At 38.7% G+C, this 20,519-nt stretch overlaps 1 protein-coding gene across 22 annotated transcripts in view; it reads right to left on the minus strand.

Moving 5' to 3' along the window:
• LOC114684184 overlaps positions 1-20,519 on the minus strand; it is a 344,217-nt gene that overhangs the window by 209,438 nt on the left and 114,260 nt on the right. Inside the window, exon 1 of one of the 22 annotated variants that reach the window (XM_037198335.1) lies at positions 8,421-9,391. The exons of the other annotated variants lie outside the window; for them this stretch is intronic. The gene's annotated coding sequence lies outside the window, so the exon portion shown is untranslated. Of the gene's footprint in view, positions 1-8,420; positions 9,392-20,519 lie in introns of those variants that run through there. 22 annotated transcript variants of the gene reach the window in all.

The following is a 20,519-nucleotide window of genomic DNA, read 5'->3' on the forward strand; positions in this document are numbered from 1 at the left end:
TTCACCATTGCTTCGGTTGCCTGCCTCATTTCCCACCTCAATGACAGCATCACTTCACTTTGCAAATGCACCCTTGGTTTTGTCATTGCAACCCAAACACCTCAAGTGCTGACAAAGCTCCTTCTTTTGGTGAGAGATGAAAATACTGCCTAAAACTCCTCCTAATGGCAAAGCAATTTACAATTTGACCAAAAATTTACTCTGAGGAACAAATGAGGTTCTTGGGCTTATTTTCAGAGCATGGGTGATCCATGACATGACCTGTAGACATTTGCAAGTATGTTCCTACCATTAGAATAACAGTGATTTCTCACCACTGGAGGAGCCCTAGCTGTACAGACCAGAATGGAGGTTAAGCTTAGGGATAGTGTCTAAGTAGAAAAGTAATGTGAGGAACAGGAGAGAAGTGAAACTAGACATTACACATCACTCTTAATTATGAGAATCAAGGAAATGGGAAGATAATCTTCCTAGGTGCTCAGAAAAGTGCAGTCTGACTACAGACATGCAGGACTTAAATGCTTCTGGTTCTCCTGATACTGCAGGACTGAGCTGTTGTGCCTACATCTTTTACTTGCAGGAGATGCTCTGAAAACCCTTCCTTTATCCAATTCCGGTATCCTTAAATAATTCCCAATTCCCCCTTTCCTGTGTAATATCTATCAATCAAAAGAAAAAGAAAAATCAGACAAACAAAACACCTGGGAACCCTGGAGTATGTGTCACCTTGACACGTTCTTCTCCCATTCATAATCTGTAAATAAGCAAATAAGCAATCACTCAATAATTTAATTCATTTGCCTGAATTCTCTTGATGTTGGAGTACTCAGCTTGTTTATGTCACATCAAAAGGGAAATGAAAACAAATTTGTAAATGCTCAGTGTATGATGGGCCAAAAAACAAAGCCAGCAATATAGAAAAAAAATACCATTCCAATATATTTAGAGTTTAAAAATGGTGGATTGGTTGGAGTTGTTTTAAAGAACGAATAAGCATTAAGACACAGCGAAAGTCCTAAAATTCCAATCTCCAAGCAGGCTGATTCCTCTTTTCTTCTGTTTGTTACTGGCAGGAGATTGTCTAACACCTGTCTCTGAACTGGTGCAAATACACATGAGCTTCCATGATTTAACCATCTTAGAGTTAGAGTCACAAGGCCAGATAAACTGGTAAGTCTCTGTTAGAAAAAGTAAATTTATGGATTGATTTTTCTTTTGCTGCAGAGAGGACCTAGGGCTTTAAGTACACTGTTAAACTTTCTGCCACTGAACTACATAATATTAGGCTCAATAGTTACATTTATTTTTACCATTTTCTTCCCTTCTCCAAAATCATCATGGGGAACTGTATAACCTAGTTATTTTGGCAAGACAAGCATATTTATACACTATTTTATACACTAAATAGGGAAGAAGGGGCATGTGTATAGTAGGGACATCTGACAGGGCATATCTATAATCTGCCAGACAGTCCAGCCAAACACCCTGCTCTTAGTGTACCATTTCCCTTTCTCAAGTGAGCCCACAGGAAAATAAAGGCACAGGTCCCAAACAACACTATATAAACTGTGGTCATAAGGAATTTGAGGCAGGATGATCATGCCTCACTTCCTCATATCAGTATGAAACAAAGTATTAGTTTTTAATATCCCTGTAATTTCTTGACAAATCACCTCAGTGTGGAAGGCCACAAACAAATATTTTCTACACAGGGACAGAAGCATCCCCCCTAAGTCACTCAAACCACCTCCTCTTGAATTCCAGGACCTGCGCACCTTGGAAACAAAGCAAGCTTGGTATAATTTATTTTTAATATGTCAGTGAACTTCAAAACTGCTTCAGGCTAAAAAACAGAGAACTGTATTTCCTTTATCATCAGCCTAGCCTTGGGGAGTTACACGCAGCTATTTCTAGTTCATGTCCCATTAACTGACATTGGGATAAGACATGATTAAGCAGAGCAGTGACTGTCCATATTAACAATTACCAGTTGTATCAAGTGGGTATCTGCCCTCTGGTAGCCAATTAAGGAAAAGTATTGCTTTTGTGTGATATATTCCTAGGTGCATGCCTCCTCCCTTTATTATTCAGGAGAAATCTCTAAATGGACACACAAGATCAAACCTCACAGCTCCATGGGAGCACAATCTTCCTTTCCTCTTACTCCTACAGAAGGTAGAAAATGCTGTTGATTCCAACTGTACTAGTCATGGCAGTCTTAGTCTATTCAATAGCAGCCCTCATGAATGCAGTACAGACATGGCCACATACAAGTATTTCTCCACCATTGTCATTCATGTATATTAACTTGAGTAGAGATCTTCTAACATCCTGGATAGGCATCCCCAAGAAAGGTAATTTGAAGGAGTTTGGCCATCTGCATAAAACCTGAGACCATTTCCTATGTCAGATAGAAGGCAAAATTTACAAGTTTTCTAGTACTAGTAGAGATAGAATGGCCCCAATCCAGGATTCTGCAACATGAGCTTTGGTTTGGGTATTTAAAAGTCCTCTGGGTCCTTCCATTTCCATTATTGTGCCTATTTAGACATCAACCCCCAGAGAAATGAAGATTCCTCCTAGAAATGTCACCCAGAAACAAGAATCCTCTGTGTCGGTGATCTTATTTCTGCTTTAGCTGCCAACCTATGTCTCTTCAAGTCTAGTTAATTGTGCCATTGCTGGAATACCTAGCTATATCAGACAGTAAAAGAGAGTGAATGAAGGTAGAGATAGAAACACAGGGAGAATGTAAGGTCAGTAAAATATGGAGGAGAGGTAGGAATCAGGCATGGCTATTGTACAGTGAAGTCACAGAACACCTGCATAAGACCTTTACTATCAAGTGAGCTGAAAATTCTAGCAAGGAAGGGCAGGGTACATGGAGTTCCTATTACATAGTGGGGAATATTTCAATTCGATACATGTAGCAGAGGTAGCATTAGGTTTGTGGGGGCCAATGTTTGTATAATGCAAGTGACACAGTGAATGACCTCACATTCACGTGATTTTGAGGAGCAATAATTGGACTCAGTGGTTTTAAAATAGATAAATGTGAGCTCAAAGTTTGAGGGAGTAACTTGGATGATGTCTCAATGATTTATTTGAGTGGGCCACAGATATAGATATATGGAAGTCTAGTGCCCAAAATATTTAACTTAATTTCAGTCAGAAATTGAATCTTACAAAATTATTAGGAAAAGCAATGTAGGGAGACAGCTTATACAAACATAAACTCTAGACACATGTTCACCCTTGTGTTCAAAGCTACACAATGTGCACAACTATTTTTTATTGAGATTTTTCTATTCATTTTACGTATCAACCATGGATTCCCTTATCCTCCTTCCTCCTACCCCGAGCTTTTCCCCACAACCCCTCCCATTCCCACCTCCTCCAAGGCAAGGTCTCCCATGGGGAGTGACCAGAGCCTGGTACATTCAGTTGGGGTAGGTCCAATCCACTCCTCTCTGCACCAAGGCAGAGCAAAGTGTCTCAGCATAGGCACTAGGTTCCAAAAAGCTATCTCATGCATTAAGGATAGGTCCCATTCTCACTGCCTGGGAGCCCTCTAAACAGTTCAAGCTAAACAACTTTCTCACTTATCCAGAGGGCCTAGTCCAGTTTCATGGGGGTTCCTCAGCTATTGGTTCACAATTCATGTGTTTCCACCAGTTTGGCTAGTTGTTTCTGTACTTTTTCCAATCATGGTCTCGATATCTCTTGCTCATATGATCCCTCCTCTCCCTCATCAATTGGACTTCAGTCACTGGATGAGGGTTCTATCATGACAGTTAGGGTGTTCGGCCAGAGTAGGTCAGCTCAGGCACCCTCTCAACCATTGCCAATAGTCTATAGTGGAATCATCTTTGTAGATTCCTGGGGACCACTGTAGTACTCTGATTCTTTGTATTCCCATGGTGTCTTCACTTATCATGGTAACTCCTTCCTTGTTCTCCCATTCTGTTCCTGATCCAGCTATAACCTCCTGCTCCTCTAAGCTCTCTTTCCCCCAACCCATGCCCTACATTACCCTCCCACCCCCAGTTTGCTCATGTAATTCTCATCCATTTCTCTGTTGTTGGGTGATCCTTCTGTCTTTCCTAGGGTCCTCTTCACTTGCTAGCCTCCCTGGAGCTGTGAGCTGCAGTCTGGTCATTCTTTGCTTTACATATAGTATCCACTTATGAGTGAATACATACCATGTTTGTCTTTTGGAGTCTGGGTTACCTCACTCAGGATGACATTTTCTAGTTCCATCCAAATACCTAACAGTCCAATTAAAAAATGAGCTATAGAACTAAACAGAGAATTCTCAACAGAAGAATCTCAAATGGCTGAAAGACATTTAAGGAATTGCTCAGCATCCTTAGCCATCAGGGAAATGCACATTAAAACGACTCTGAGATACCATCTTACACCTGTCAGAATGGATAAGATCAAAAATATTAAAGACAGCTTATGTTGGAGAGCATGTGGAACAAGGGGAACACTCCTACACTGTTGGTTGTAATTCAAACTTGTACAGCCACTTTGGAAATCAATATGGAGCTTTCTCAGAAAATTGAGAATCATTCTTCCTCAAGACCCAGCTATACCACTCTTGAGAATATACTCAAGGAATGCTCAATCATACAATGGCACATGCTCAACTATGTTCATAGCAGCATTATTTGTAATAGCCAGAACCTGGAAACAATCTACATGTCCCTCAACTGAAGAATGGAAAAATGAAATGTGGTACATATACACAATGGAGTACTATTCAGCAGAGAAAAACAATGACATCATGAAGTTTGCAGGCAAATGGTACACAATGATTTTACCTCAAGAACACACTAATATCTCACAAACCAAATAACAAGATGTAAAATTTTAAAATTGTGAAGAATTAGAAAATCCCTGAGCAAATTTGCTTTGTTTTTCATGGGCAGTAACTTGTCAAGGAACATAAAACCTCAGATCTATATGATTTGAAAAATCTTCACAAGGTGAGGCTCAGTGGGACAGCAAAAACTTACACTGAGTTAACAGTGTATGGAGGAACTCTCAAACACTACTTCTTCCTCCCAGGATGATTGCACCCTGAGATTATTTCCCTATGGAGACCCTTTTCCTAGATTATTTAAACTTGCCTCCATGTTGATCTGTGTACCACAAATTGCCTTCTTGTTTAGCTGTGTACAATAAACTGCCTCTAGAATCAAGATGTACAAAATGAATGCATTAAAGTTCCTCATACAGTTGATGTTCTTCACCAGAGTAAGCAGAGCCCACTCAATCCAACCTTTATTTCCATATATCTGTCCTTTCCTTCTTCCCTTGTCCTCTCAGATTTGTTAGTGAAGAACAGGCAGAAAAAAGCTTTACACTCTAAAGGTTATATGTACAAAAATAAGGAGATGTCTGTTCAGGTGATTTTGCTAATTGGAGGCAAGCTGTGGGGATTAAAGCCATAACATAGGTTATGTTATGCTGAATGTCCTCTGTAGAGATACCCCATGATAGAGTATACTCTTAACCTGGTTTATTCACAATTTTCCCAGGTTTACTAAACTTCCCCCTCATTATCCCATTTATAAGCACTAGTAAAATCCTACTTCTAAAATACAACAACCACATAGTAACAAAATGAAGACCATCATCATCAATGGAAAGAAAATGAGAATGCAGAACATGTAGAAAGACAGTTAATTCACTGTAGTAACATGTTTTCAAATCACACAACTGATAAGTATATACTCTTCAGAATATGTAAAATACCACTGCTAAGTCACCAGATAAATGCCTTAACTGAATAACATCTAAGTAAATAGACATTTCTCCAAAGTAGCTATAGCACTTTGAAAGAAACATAATTTTTCAATATTTTTGTCATAAAGAAATACAAATCTAAACAATCTGAAACATGTAGATGAATTTCTAAACGGTCTTACTAAAAAACAAAACAAAAACAAAAAAACACAAAGCCAGATATAAGGGTGAAAGCCTTACAGAGATCAGGGAAATAAGGAAAGCCACAGCTAACCTTATCTCACCAGCTCAGCAGCTTCCAAATGCATGTTACTTTCTGTCTATCCACACCTATATGCCCTGCTGTTCTGCCATCTGATTTGCTCTCTCTGTTCAGATACATCACTTCCTCTTCCTGCCCAGCTCTGTCACTTCCTGTCTGTCTGTACAGACTTCCATGGTTAACTAGCATTGGAATTTGAGGCATGTGCCACCACACCCTCTGTTTCCTGTGCAGCCTTGAACACACAGAGATCCTGACTACCAAGTGATAGGATTAAAGGCATGTGCTAAAATTTCATGACGTTTGTGTTGTGGCTGGCTTTTTCCTCTGATCTCCAGGCAAGCTTTATTTATTAAAGCACAAATAAAATATCACCACAGAGACAGACTACACAAATCTAACAGGCAAACTGTTAAGTATACATGTCACTTGACTTTTAAGCAAACACGTGTGTGATTACATAAGGTTAGTCACATTAAGAATACGTTCTGGATAACATACCATCCCTGCTTACAAAAAATAAACTGTTATATATAATAAAAAAGTTTTAAGTTATTTCTTATTTCTCCTTTAAAATTATGTTAGTCATAATGATAAAAAATAAATTAGATATGAAACTTTAGACTCACAAATATAGGATAGATGATAGAATATTTTCTTTAATTTTGCCAACTAAAAATAGATAATGTAACTGTAATTCTTGCTTGAAAACTATTTTATTATATGTAATTTTACTATGTTAAAGTTAAAATCTTCCCTTTTGATTACACAGAAGGGGAGAAGTGCTGTGGATGTCTTTCTGTATGCTGTGAATATGCCAATATGCTGTGAACAGCAACATGCCAGCAGACCAGTAATGCCACGGCCACTTGGTAACTTATAGATTAATAGAAATGGGTTACATTATAAGAGCTAGCTAGCATGAAGCTTGAATAATAGCCACCCAGTTCATGATTAATATAAGCCTCTGAGTGACTAATTTATAGACAGCTAAGAGAACACTGGGCCATGCGGAACTGGAGAAACTTCTGGCTACCTGTTACATATAATAAAAATATTTTTGTGTTACTTCTTATTTCTCCCTTAAAATTATGTATGCTCAGCTATAAAATGGCATAATATAATAAAACATGTTTTAGGAAAATTTTCTAAGTTAAGGAAATCATGTTTTAGCCACCCAATGTTTAAAGTTATTACATTACTTAGCAGGCTTGATACACTCACTATTGAATGATAGGGCAAAAAACCTTGAGAATTGCCAGGTCTTCCTCAACTTCCTCAAAATGACCAATCTCAACAAATATGGGCTGCCCCACAGTATCCTAAATGAAATCACACCCAAGTTTTCAGTTGTTCCAATGAGCCTAGTTACTCCTGTCCATGAAAATGAACACAGCAACTCTCATTTATATACCATGAGACTTCCTGGATTCATGCTTTTCTTGTGCAAAATTATCCCAAATAAAAGAAGACTTTGAGTAAGGCTATGCACAGTAATAAAGTGGATCTTGCTGACCTACAGATTTCCCTCTTTCTTGTTAATTTCTATGTCTCTCATTTTCATCCCTATACATCCTATACATACCTCTAACAACATATCCTCAGCTTTACCAGCTTTTTCTGTGAGGCATGCAAACTTTGTCTTCTGATATATTTAAGTGATGCATTTCTTGTATTGTTCCTTGTGATATGTTGTCTCTATGGTATCTAAATTGACCATCAGGTCTTACACTAAATTCTTTCTCTATTTCTTCTTAAGATGCTCCAGAAGATGGGAATAGGACATACTGACCTCTAGGTTATATGTAATATATACAACTGGTAAAGCTTTTGTGATTAAAAGGAGCAACACAGACAAAACACTATAACTGCATATACACATATGACATAGCACAATGAAGTGATCTGTGGAAACAGAATGCTGATGAAGAGATATTAGCCAATCAGGGTGTATTCATTGCTAAAGAGAGACAAGGAAAACTGGTGGGCAAATTTATTTTCTTTCAATGGGGGTATAGAACACTACTCTGATACACCAAAGAGATGATTGACTTTTAAAGACTCACATGACTTGCCTGAATTTGTAGGAAATAATGAGCAGATAAACTATAAGAACTATTATTCTCCAAAGCATAATGACAATTTAAACCTGATTTAATGTGTTTAACTCACATTGGAAACTGAACCTCTCAGAGCCTTGACGGCAGAAAGTATAACACAAGATTACTGTGTTATACTTCTTTGCTCACAGAGGGCCTTGGGTGACAGGTAAGATCGTGTCTAAAAAATTCAAAGGTTCTAAGAGTGTCTCAAAGCGGGGGGGGGGTGGGGGGGTGAAAACTGCCCCTGCCATAGCAGTTCTTCAGAGAGGGGACTTCAAGGGAGTAGAAGGAACAGCACATACCTGGTGTCTATCAGAAAGTGCGTTTCAAAGTGAACCATTCTCCTTGTAGATGGTAAGGGACTCCTAGACTGAAGCAGGGATGACGATCTTAAAGCAGAAGCAGTGGCTTCAGAGCCAGAGACACATTTCCTGTACAGGACACAGGAGCAGGTGATTCTGAGCAGGAGTTTGGGGAATCCCATCCAGTTCCTGCATTGCTCGATTTCTACTGGCCTTGTCCCCTTTAGGTCTCAGGAACAGACTTCATTCTCTGGAGTAGCTTATTGTCAGGCTTTGGCTAGACCAGGTGCCAGCTGAGAGCTGGACTCTAGCCAGGAGCCTGACTGGTTAAAAAAAAAAAAAAAAAAAAACCGAATGCACAAATGTTTATTAGCTCTGTTTTTTTTCTAATTGGATGATTCTGTGCATTCAAATAGAAAATGGATTAAGAACAAATCAGTAGAGAGATCTCAAACCTAAGCATGAAAGCAAAAGCCTAGAATAATCTTGGAAATCTCCATCGGAGCTGCTGATTCATTATCTCTCCCTCCTCCCTAGATGTTGCAGCAGAAGCAAGGAAATTTAAAGTGGAAGACAGGAAAATGAAATTTACCCTGAGCTCTGCTGCCAATTAACAGTAGACAAAACCAGCCACCAATGCCTTGGAGCTAATCATGTACCCTGCTGCTTGGTACTTGACCCTGCCTTTATACAGGAAAGCCTCAATTTCTGCTAGTGCCTTTCTGATTGTGAATCTGGGTTGCCAAGTGCAGATTTTTCCTGGCTCTTTGTGATCTTCCTGTGTCAGTTTCCCCAAATACTATGACTATGGTTGAATTACAATGTCATGTAATATATTTACATCAATTAGAATGCTCCACATAAAGCTTCTTGGACTGGAAAAAGAAATGCTGTTTTCAAGCTCTGATACAAATATAAAAAATTAGCATACAGTACTCACTATATCATAATGATAAATAATTTAATAGCTACTTATTTAAAAAAGAAAAGCTTAAAATATATGCATATTGTCAAAAATTCTGTGTGTATAAGTTTATTTGTATGGTTTCAGATATGTTTGCATGCAAGTGGCAATCATTTTTGTTTCTCAGATACAATTGACATTCATGAAATATTTTATTCCCTATTAATATATGAATATTGTGTGTTTGGAAAATTCCACCCCATTCCCTACACTAGAATTCCTCTTCAGTCACCTCTATCACAATTCCATCTGAATTTTTTTTTAATCAGGAAAAACATTTTGTTAAGATAAAATATAGCTGGAGAAACAAAAGGTTCTGATAACTCAAACGAACATCTCATATAAGATGAAAAGACACAACTACTTGAGTTAAAAGGCTTACCGTATATGCCCCCAAATGAAATGATACACAGATAACCTTGAAGCTTTTCATGTACTGACAGGCACTTTTAAACTTTGTTTTTAAAGGGTTAAAAACCCCATAACAGAGAACACCAGGGAGTTTCTGAAGCTGTATATTTTGTATCTTTATTCTGAGTTCAGATCACATGAGTATGTCTTTTTTAAAAAATATATATATACTTGGCCTGGAAAGACTCAACCTAAGTCAGTTCATTTTTTAGTAAAAGACCTGTAGGGCCCTGGCCCCCATTTTGGGTAGGTGTTGCCTTGCTTGCTGACCTTGACTTGATGTCCTCCCTATGCTAATTCCCTGCTGGGTTCCACCCTCCTGAATGCTTAAGGGAAGTTCCTTTTCTGTGTATCCTGCATATTGGGCATTAACAGCTTAGATGCAAGATTGTAAAACATCAGTAGCAAACTTCTGCCCTTCGGGGTTCTCCCACTGTGCTATAAGCCTATATTTAAGAGCTCCTCCCTCCTTTAATAAATGGCATCCGGCATCCAAAAAAAAAAAAGGTTTTAGTGTATTTTAGTTTTAAATTCTCTATATATATGTGTGTGTGGGTTTGGGCACACAAGCCCTAGGAAGCCAGAGGCACTGGATTCCCCCTGAAACTGGAGTTACAGGCTAGAGTGAGCCACCCAGTGTGGGTGCTAGGAATTGAGTTCAGGTCCTTTAAAAGAGCCCTTTGTGGTCTTAAATGCTGAGCATCTTTCCATCTGAATTTTATATACTTTCTCTCTGTTTAATAAATACTGAGTTCATTTAAGGCACCTGTGTGTGCATGGATATGAGACTATCTACTGGAACATGTGCAGTCTCTCAGGGCAAACATCCCTGAAAAAATCTGACTCTCCTCCTCTATCAGCTCATTAAATTCCAATAACAACTCTGATAAGAGTTGGGCTCCATGAGTCCTGTTTGTACCCATCCTGCACTTTTGGCTAGGATGAATGGAGTATACAATTGCAAATTCAAATGTTGGGAATTCATGAGTGCATCTGTGCTTAAATATTTATCAAATACTGGCTTCATGGTCATATATATTACTACTGGCTCATCTGAGAAACTCTTTGTCCCAGGAATACAATTTGCCTGAGAGTCTAGGCTAGCTGGCCAGTAAAACTCTTATATATTTCTGTTACCATACTTGACACATGTCCTAGGATTGCATGCTAATACCAGTATGCCTGGTTTTTAGAATTTATTCTAGAAATAAACCCAATGTGTTCCTATTTCCAAGTGAGCATGTTGCTTAGTAAGCCATCTACTTGGCTCTGTAAATTACAACCTTAATGCAAGCAGTAATGAACTCAACGTAATTCAAGGACCACTGCTGCTCCCTCTATGGAACCATCTATTTTTCTTCCTCCCCAATTCTGATGCAGTACTTTGGTTCCTCCAGCTCCAACTTTTGTTTTCTGAATTCTGTATTCAAATATTAGGAGATAGTTAAGTGTCAGTACTGTTCTTCTGTGATCCCCACACATACAATGGAACAAAAGGAGAAATTAAGATGCTCCCATATATTTCATTTCAGACTTTCAAATCCCTCGCCTTCGTAGCTCCTTCTATCCAATGAGGTCCATTTAAGAATTTATTACAATATTAAGGTCTTAGAGACAGTCCCCTATGTCAATCATACTGTTATTCTTTTTGCTCCTTACCACCATGGTGTGTTAATATAAATACTGAAGCTAACAATATTAAAAAGAAATTCAAAGTAAATTTCATGATTTTCCCACCCTTTTCAATTATTATAATTTGCCAATTATTAGCCCTTAGAAAGGTATTAGTGGCTTCTTGTGCTGCAAAGCCACATCTGAATTTTTCTCCACATCTTTGGTGAGGAATAAAATCCTATATTGTGGCCAGGGAGAGAATTTCTGCCCACTATATTAAACATTGCCTACTACACATGGGAGGTTAGATAATGATGCTAAATTGAGACTCTGTCTGATAATTTACTGAACTAGTATTTTCTTTTGTTTTTTTTTTTTTTTTTTTTTTTTTTTTTTTTTTTTTTTTTTTTTTTGAGACAGGGTTTCTCTGTGTAGCTTTGAGCCTTTCCTGGAACTCACTTGGTAACCCAGGCTGGCCTCGAACTCACAGAGATCTGCCTAGCTCTGCCTCCCAAGTGCTGGGATTAAAGGTGTGCTTTCTAATTGTGTTCTATATTACTATCCTAATGACTACTGAAAAGTTTATCCATCACCCTCAGCAAAAAGCTTCATTTTTTGCAGCATACAGCACACAGGCAATTACAAAATTCTACAACTGGTTAATCTGCAAAGAGCAATTGACTGTTGTTGTCCAATCCCAAATGATGAATTCACAGAATTAATCATTACTCAAAGATTCTGATGATAATTCAGAAAGTGGGCAGAAATATTCTAAGATCCAGAGGAACATGATGTCTGCTTTGAGGAAAGTGTCTTCTGTGTAGTATAGAGAAGTTATATGAATAAAATCCCCAAAATATGCATACCTAAGGAAGATTAGCACAATGACACCAAAATTTGCAATGCCAAGGAAAATGGGAAAATCTCTCAAGATTCCTCACTTAGCTGAAAAGCTACAGTCAAATGTTAGATGTTAAAAGAGGAAGAATCAGTCTTCTCCAGGGACAAGTCCCCTGGTAGACAATTCAGTCTCAAGAGGTCAGTCATAATAATAATTAATAGGTTGCAGTATTTTTATTATGGTTGGAGAAGACATGGTAAGGGCAGGTGGCAGGAGAAGGAAATGTGGAAATCATGTAAATAAAGAACTCATGTATGAAATTCTCAAATAACACACAGAAGCATATATATATATATATATATATATATATATATATATCCTTAATATTTTAAAGGGATTGAAATGGAATAACCCTATATTTGCAGAGATATTATCCCAAATATATATCTTATAAAATGATGTGAAATATCCAGTGCCAGAAATTGTTATTTTGTTGAGTTGTTGGCCAAAGGATCTCTATAGTGCCGTACTGAAGCATCACAGACTATTTACAAAGCTATTGTTAAATCTACACAACCTATTATTAAAGTTATTACTTATAGCATCAAACGGAAGAAATGGATCTGGTGCCCAATTAGAAGTTCCAGTGCTACTGAGTACAAATAATAGGGCTGAATGACAAGTACATGTTACTGGAGGAGAAAAGAAATCATCTGACAGGCGGTGGTGGCACATGCCTTTAATCCCAGCACTCGGGAGGCAGAGCCAGGCGGATCTCTGTGAGTTCGAGGCCAGCCTGGGCTACCAAGTGAGCTCCAGGAAAGGCACAAAGCTACGCAGAGAAACCCTGTCTCGGAAAAACCAAAAAAAAAAAAAAAAAAAAAAAAAAAAAAAGGAATCATCAATATCACCATTTACAAACCATGCAACATATAATATTGACCATTCTCAAATATATGTTGATGCCATAGTGGCATAAATATTACTGAAGTAATCAACTACATTTGATTAGATTTATGACCAACTCCATGAGATGGAAACCATACCTCACATTGCTACAGTGGCCAAGAACCAAAAAGTATACAGATCACAATCCTATGGGGAAAAAAAACATTTCTTTTTTTTTTCTGCTAAAAGAGCACAGAAATAAAATTAGCCCTGATGTCATATCACTATACCCATAGATCTGTGTCATTCAACACTCATCATAGATGCTTTTTCTTGCACTCCATGGAAACCATACATAGGTGCTCCAATAGGCTATGTATAGAGAGTAAGAGATGTTGAAGTATTAGGTCCAAAATGGAATATCTTCATTGTACCCCATTCCCTATAGCCTCACATATCACTGTTAAAAAGAACGCAGAAAGATTGTAAGGTTCAGAGGTGATAGATGACTCTAAGTTAACAATGATCTCCAGATACAACTTTACTACAAATATAGGAACTTGCAGAAACTCTGTGAGCACACACAAGATCACTGCACAATATAGGTTGATCTGCATTCTTCCATGTTCTTCCACAGGGGAAACTTCTCAAATATACTGGGCCTCCCTGGAGTTGTGAGTAGCAGGCTAGTCATCTTTGTTTTATATCTAGTATCCTCCTATGAATGAGTGCATATCATGTTTGTCTTTCTGAGTCTGGGTTACCTCATTCAGATGATTTTTTTCTAGATCCACCCATTTGCCTGCAAACCTCATGATGTCATAGTTTTTCTCTGCTGAGTAGTATTCCATTGTGTATATGTACCGCAATTTATTTATCCATTCTTCAAGACCCCAAGAAAGACACAGGGATTGCCCAATGACAGAGAAATGGATGAGATCTACATGAACAACCTGGATGTGAGTGGGGGAAATGAAGGGCAAGGGTTGAGGGAAAGAGAGCTTAGGGGAGCGGGAGATCCCAGCTGGATCAAGAACAGAGAGGGAGAACAAGAAATAAGAGAGCATGATAAATGAACACCACATGAGAATAGGAAGAAGCAAAGTGCTAGAGAGGTCCACAGAAATCCACAAAGATACCCCCACAATAGACTAGGGGCAATGGTCAAGAGAAAGTCCAAACTGAGCTACTCTGGTGATAGGATGGCCAAACACCCTAATTGTCATGCTAGAAATCTCATCCAATGACTGAGGGAACCAGATCCATGGCCAGGCCCCAGGTGGAGCTCCAGGAGTCCATTTGGTGAGAAAGAGGAGGGTTTGTATGAGTGAGAATTGTTGAGACCAAAATTTGAAAAAGCACAGGGACAAATAGCCAAATGAATGGAAACACATCAACTATGAACCAGTACCTGAGGAGCCCCCAACTGGATCAGGCCCTCTGGATAAGTGAGACAGTTGATTACCTTGATCTGTTTAGGAGGCATCTAGGCAATGGGACTGGGACCTGTCCTCAGTGCATGAGCTGGCTGTTTGGAACCTGGGGCTTATACAGAAACACTTGGCTCAGCCTGGGAGGAGGGGACTGGACCTGCCTTGACTGAATCTACCAAGTTGAACTCAGTCCCCAGGAGAGTCTTTGCCCTGGAGGAGATGGGAATAGGGGGTGGGCTGTGGGAAAGGTGGAGGGGTGGGAGGGGGAAGAACAAGGGAATCGGTGGCTGATATGTAAAATTAAATTAAATTATAAAATTTTTAAAAAAGAGAAAAAAAATACAGGGCCATGCCTCCAGACAATTTTATTTTTGCATCAGAAATTCAAATCTTGCTCATTCTTTGAGATAATTTTCCACTATCTACATGAATCCATTCACAAAAATATTTTGTACTATCTACAACCAGATGAAATAAGATAGAGGAAGAAGTCTTGGTTTGTGGTTGCACATTCTCTTCTCACATCCCTCGATTTACCTGGACTCTTATGATGAGCCTATCAATAGCCATTTTTTCCTGTTCTGTCTTGTGGAGTGTTCAGGTTTTTAGTGGAATTTTTATTCTTACACATTTCTCAGCACACTACCATCTTCCCCTTTCCTCCTGTAGTCTCTAACACACTCTTTTCTAGATCCCCTATAACTCCATTTGCAGATATATCATTTTATGCCAGCATTTTTCAAAACATTAATTTGCCATTTAATGAACTTGAGCTGTGAAACAAATCTCATTTACTGAATTATGATTTCATGCTCAATGGAAGTCGCTGCTCCACATCAACCTTACATGATTCCAAAACCTAAGGTTAAGACTTTTACAGCAATCAATATCTCAGTCAAATTCATATATTTGGGGCTAGAATAAGAAAAGTGACAGGTAAGTTTCATGCCTTTATTTAGTTGTACAAATAGCCAAGATTCATCATGAGTGCCTTCAAATAATTCCACAATTTGTATTCTTATTTTCTGACCCTACAAACTATCCTTTTAAAATATTTTGCAGATTTAGTCTGTTTCTAAAATGTTTTAACCTAGAAATAAATGTCAAGGTAAGTTTGAGATTTCATCTCACAGCAGTAAGAATGAAAAGGATGAAGAATATGACAATACATACAATATGGGATGTGGAGAAAATGGAACACACATTCACTGTGATGGGATTGAAAACTTGTCCAGGCATTATGACAATTAGTGTGGAGAGTTATCAGAAAGCTGAAAGGAAATCTACCATATGTTCCAGCTGCACCACTCTGTCAAATGCCTAAAGAACTCAACAGCCTAATGCACTGACACTTGGTTATCCATGTTCATTGCTTCTCTATTTACAACTATAATGGATAATGAAATTTTCAAATAAATGGATGGAACCAAAAAAATCATATTGAATTGAGTAACTCAGAAATGAAAAAATATGTCAAATGTTTTCTCATCTGAGACACTTAGGATCCTAGGGCCAAATTTTCATATATGAATAAATATCTTGGAGTAAGTACAGAATCAAGGAAATTAAAAAGAAACCATCTCCATGGTAAAGGGCTAGAGGAGCAAAAGTCTGGGGAATAGTAGGTTACAAGTGATCTGATGTGGTAAGTGGGTAAAATGTGTGAGTCTCTAATTATAGAAGGTAAATACATAACTAAGAAAGGGTATAGTAAGAAGGAGGATGTCTGAAAATTCAACATAAAATGTCTGTAATACATATTATTCAATACATAAATAAACAGTAACTGAAAATGAAAACAAAAATAGACAAAATAAAAATATATTAATATCAGTCTAGAAAGCCCAGGAGGTCATAAAATCTGTAAAACATATTAGACACCTAAGGAATGCAGAGAGCAAGATATAGTCTTCCACAGGGAAGAGCACACCAATTGGCTATCTAACATAAAATGATAACACCTACAAGTATACATACATACAATTAACATTATACAGACTGAAAAGACTATACTGATGTCTTAAGAATAATAAATGTATGTAGAAGAATCCAAATAGATTCATATTTTTTACCCTGCACAAAACTCTAGTCCAAGGAGAACAAATACCTCAAAACAAAACCAGATATACTCACCTAATAGAACAGAAAACTTGGGAACAGGTTTGGACAAATTGGCACAAGAGACAACATTCTGAACAAAACACCAATGGTTCTCTAGACCAATAGTGTTTTAGTGTAATAAGATCAACAATTAAAAAATGGGATCTCATGAAACTGAAAGGCTTCTCTATGGCAAAGGGCACCATCCAGCAGAAAAATGACAGCTTATAGAATGTGAAACTAACTCCATATCTCATAGGGTAATAAAATCCAAAATATATAAAGAAAAAGAAAATAGGTACCAAAAAAATGAAATAATCCAATTTAAAAGTGGGGTGCATATCTAAATACAGAATGATCAATAGTGAAATCTCAAATGGCTGAGAAACAATTAAAGAAATACTCATCACCCTTAGCCATCAGGGAAGTGTAAATCAAAACTACTTTGAGGTACCATCTTATACCTGTTAGAACGGCTAAGATCTAATTCACAATGACAGCTCATGCTGTTGAGGATGTGAAACAACCCTGCTCCAATGCTGGTGGACTGCACAATTATACAGCAACTATAGAAATCAATATAAGAGTTCCTCAAAACCTTGGGAAACCTATCTACCCAAAGACACAGCTATACCACTCTTGGACATATAACCAAAGGATTTTTCATCCTACCACAGGACACTTGCTCAACTATATTCATTGTGTTTTTATTTATAATAGCCAGAAACTAGAAAAAAACCTAGATGTGCCTCAACCAAAGAATGGATAAATAAATTGTGGTACATTTATGAAATCAAGCATTACTCGGCCATTAAAAAATGATACCATGAAATTTGCCAGCAAATGGATGAAACTAGAAAAAAATCATCTCAAATGAGGTAACCCAGACCCAGAAAGAAAAATACAGTATGTATTAACTTATAAGTGTGTAGACAAATTTCTAAGTGGTCTTATTAAATAAAAAACATAAAAAATATAGGGGTGAAAGACTTAGAGATCAGGGAAATAGGAATAACCACCCGCTAACCTTACCTCATCACGCTGCAGCTTACAAAGTGTGATACTTCCTAACTACCCACACCTTTATTGCCTTGCTGTTCTGTCTTCCCATTGGCTCTTAGCCCAGCTACCTCACTTCCTTGTCACTGTCTGTCTGTACAAACCTCCAAATCTCTATGGTTGGTATTGGGATTAAAAGTGTGTGTCACCACACTTGGATCTGTTCTCTGGTATGGCTTTGAACACAGACCCTGCCTGACTAGTGATCAGATTAAGGCATGTGCTACCACTGCCTGACTTTTGTGTTTACTTAAAATGGCTTGCTATTTCCTCTGATCTCTAAGCAAACTTTATTTATTAACATACAAATAAAATATCACCACATTTCAGCACAATAAAATATCACCACATAAATAGATATAAGCTTTTAAGTTAATGATAATCAAGCTACTATCCATAGACCCAGAGAAAATAAGGAAAGAGGAGTGATCTAGAGAGTATTCATGGATCTCCCTGTGAAGAAGAAATAAAATATATTTTGCAGGTTGACTGGGTATAGGTAAGGAAAGAAGTGGGAGGAATCAGATGGGGGTGGGATGGAATTGAGGGAGAGACCACTGGAACTAGGGGCATTTGGAGGGCAGTATGGAACCTTAATACAGTAGAAACTTCCTGGAATACATAAGGGTGATTCTAGTGAGGACTCATCTGGCCATTTATTGTAGTCAGAAGAGGCTCCCAATGGTAGAACTGGGTTGCATTTGGTTTAGTCATTGGCTGGGAATGTTCCTGGGGAGATCCCCAAACAATCCAGCCTCATGAGAGGACAGAGGATTGCTCAGTAGGGCCTCACTGCTGAGAACCACCACCACACAGCTCATAGAATTTAGAGAGGCCACGTTGGTGCCTGCATGGAGTCTTCACCACTACATTATAGTCTCCTTGATACGGGAAAGTACTCTGTAGGCTACCAAAGAGAAACACAATCCCAGTCACAAAACCTTTGTCCAACCATGTGTCCTGCCTGAAAGATATCTTTGGGCAATGGTGGCAGAGAACTTGTGAGAGTGGCCAAACAATGTCTGATTTAACGTGAGGCCCATCCATGAGAGAGAGTCCCTGCCCAACACTGCTTGGATGGCCAGGAAGTAGTGACTGGATAACTCAAAGAAATAGGATAGAACCAAACACAAGTGGTCAAAAAATAATACAGACGGGCATAACGCCACACACCTTTAATACCATCACTTGGAAGGCAGAGGCATGTGATCTCTGAGTTTGAATCTAGCCTGATCTACATAGTGAATTCCAGGCCAGCCAGGGCTACATAGTGAGATCAGAAAAAAAAATAAAGCAATGAAACGCTTCCTAATGATATTCTCCTATACTCATAGATCAGTGCCTTGTCCAGTTGGTATCAGAGAGGCTTCCTCAAGCAGGAGATGGGAGCTGCATAGTCAGACATCATGCAGAGAGATTAAATTGGAAGTCTCCATCAGGTCACTCCCCCTCGGAGCTCAGGGAATCTCAAGTAAGAGAGGGTGGAAAGATCGTAGAAGTCAGAGAGAATGAAGGACATGAGGAGTATACACCCGAATGATTCAAGTGAGTAGGAAGTGTATGGGCTCACAGAGACTGAAATGACAAGCATGAGAACTGCTGGGGTCTGCACTAGGTCTGTGTATATGTGTGCATGCTTAACTTGGAGTTTTTATGAAACTCCTAGCTGTGGGAGTAGGCATGGCTTTGATTCTTTTGCTCTTGGGACCTTTTTCCTCCTGTCGGGTTGCTTTGTCCAGCCTCAGTGTGAGTGATTTTGCCTTGTCTTGTGGTGTTTTGTTTTGTTGTATTTGATTGTTGTTTTTTGGAAGGATTCTCTTCTGAAAGGAGACAGAGGGGTATTGAATCATGTGGAAAGAGAGAGGAGAGGCTCAGAGGAATGGAGGTGTGGAGGCCAAAATTCCTCAGGTTCAGAAAATCTGAGCTTGCTTTACCCAGTGGTGCTGTATAAGGGGATGATTTAACCACAGGCATGGTTAACAGGTGATTGAAAGTGTCTACCCTTGGTTGTATCAGGCAAGAGGAGGTCTTTTGCCTCACCCCTTGGCATTGTTTAAAAAAGCTCTTTTGAGTAAAGTTCTGGGCCATTGGGTATTGACCCTGGTCCTTCTGAAACTATCCTGTTTCTGGCTTTCTACTTGTCATATAAAAAGGTATTTTGATTTTTTTTGGGGTTTTTTTTTTGGGGGGGTGGTTTTTGTTTGTTTGTTTGTTTGTTTGTTTTTCAAGACAGAGTTTCTCTGTGTAGCTTTGCGCTTTTCCTGGAATTCCCTCTGTAGTCCAGGTTGGCCTCAAACTAACAGAGACCCACCTGCCTCTGTCTCCTGACTGCTGGGATTAAAGTCGTGTACCACCACTGCCAGGCAGGTATTTTGAATAAAGTTCTGGGCCTTTGGGTACTGACCCTGGTCCTCCTGAAACTATTCTGTTTCTGGCTTTCTACTTGTCAGCTATGTTGATCAGTTAACCTGATATTTTCTTTTCTTTTTTTTTTTTTTTTTTTTTCGAGACAGGGTTTCTCTGTGTAGCTTTGCACCTTTCCTGGAACTCACTTGGTAGCCCAGGCAAACCTTGAACTCACAGAGATCCGCCTGGCTCTGCCTCCCGAGTGCTGGGATTAAAGGCATGCGCCACCAACACCCAGCCCTGATATTTTCTTATCCCTTTCTCCTTAAAAGTATCCAGGGTAAAGTGGGGGCAGGTCCCCCACATGGAGGGAAGGGAAACTGTGCAACTTTGTATGAGAGAAGAATCTATTTCCAATTAAAAATAGAATAAAAATATACATG

Source organism: Peromyscus leucopus, chromosome 1 (assembly GCF_004664715.2).
Source record: "Peromyscus leucopus breed LL Stock chromosome 1, UCI_PerLeu_2.1, whole genome shotgun sequence".
In the NCBI taxonomy this organism is placed as follows: Eukaryota; Metazoa; Chordata; class Mammalia; order Rodentia; family Cricetidae; genus Peromyscus; species Peromyscus leucopus.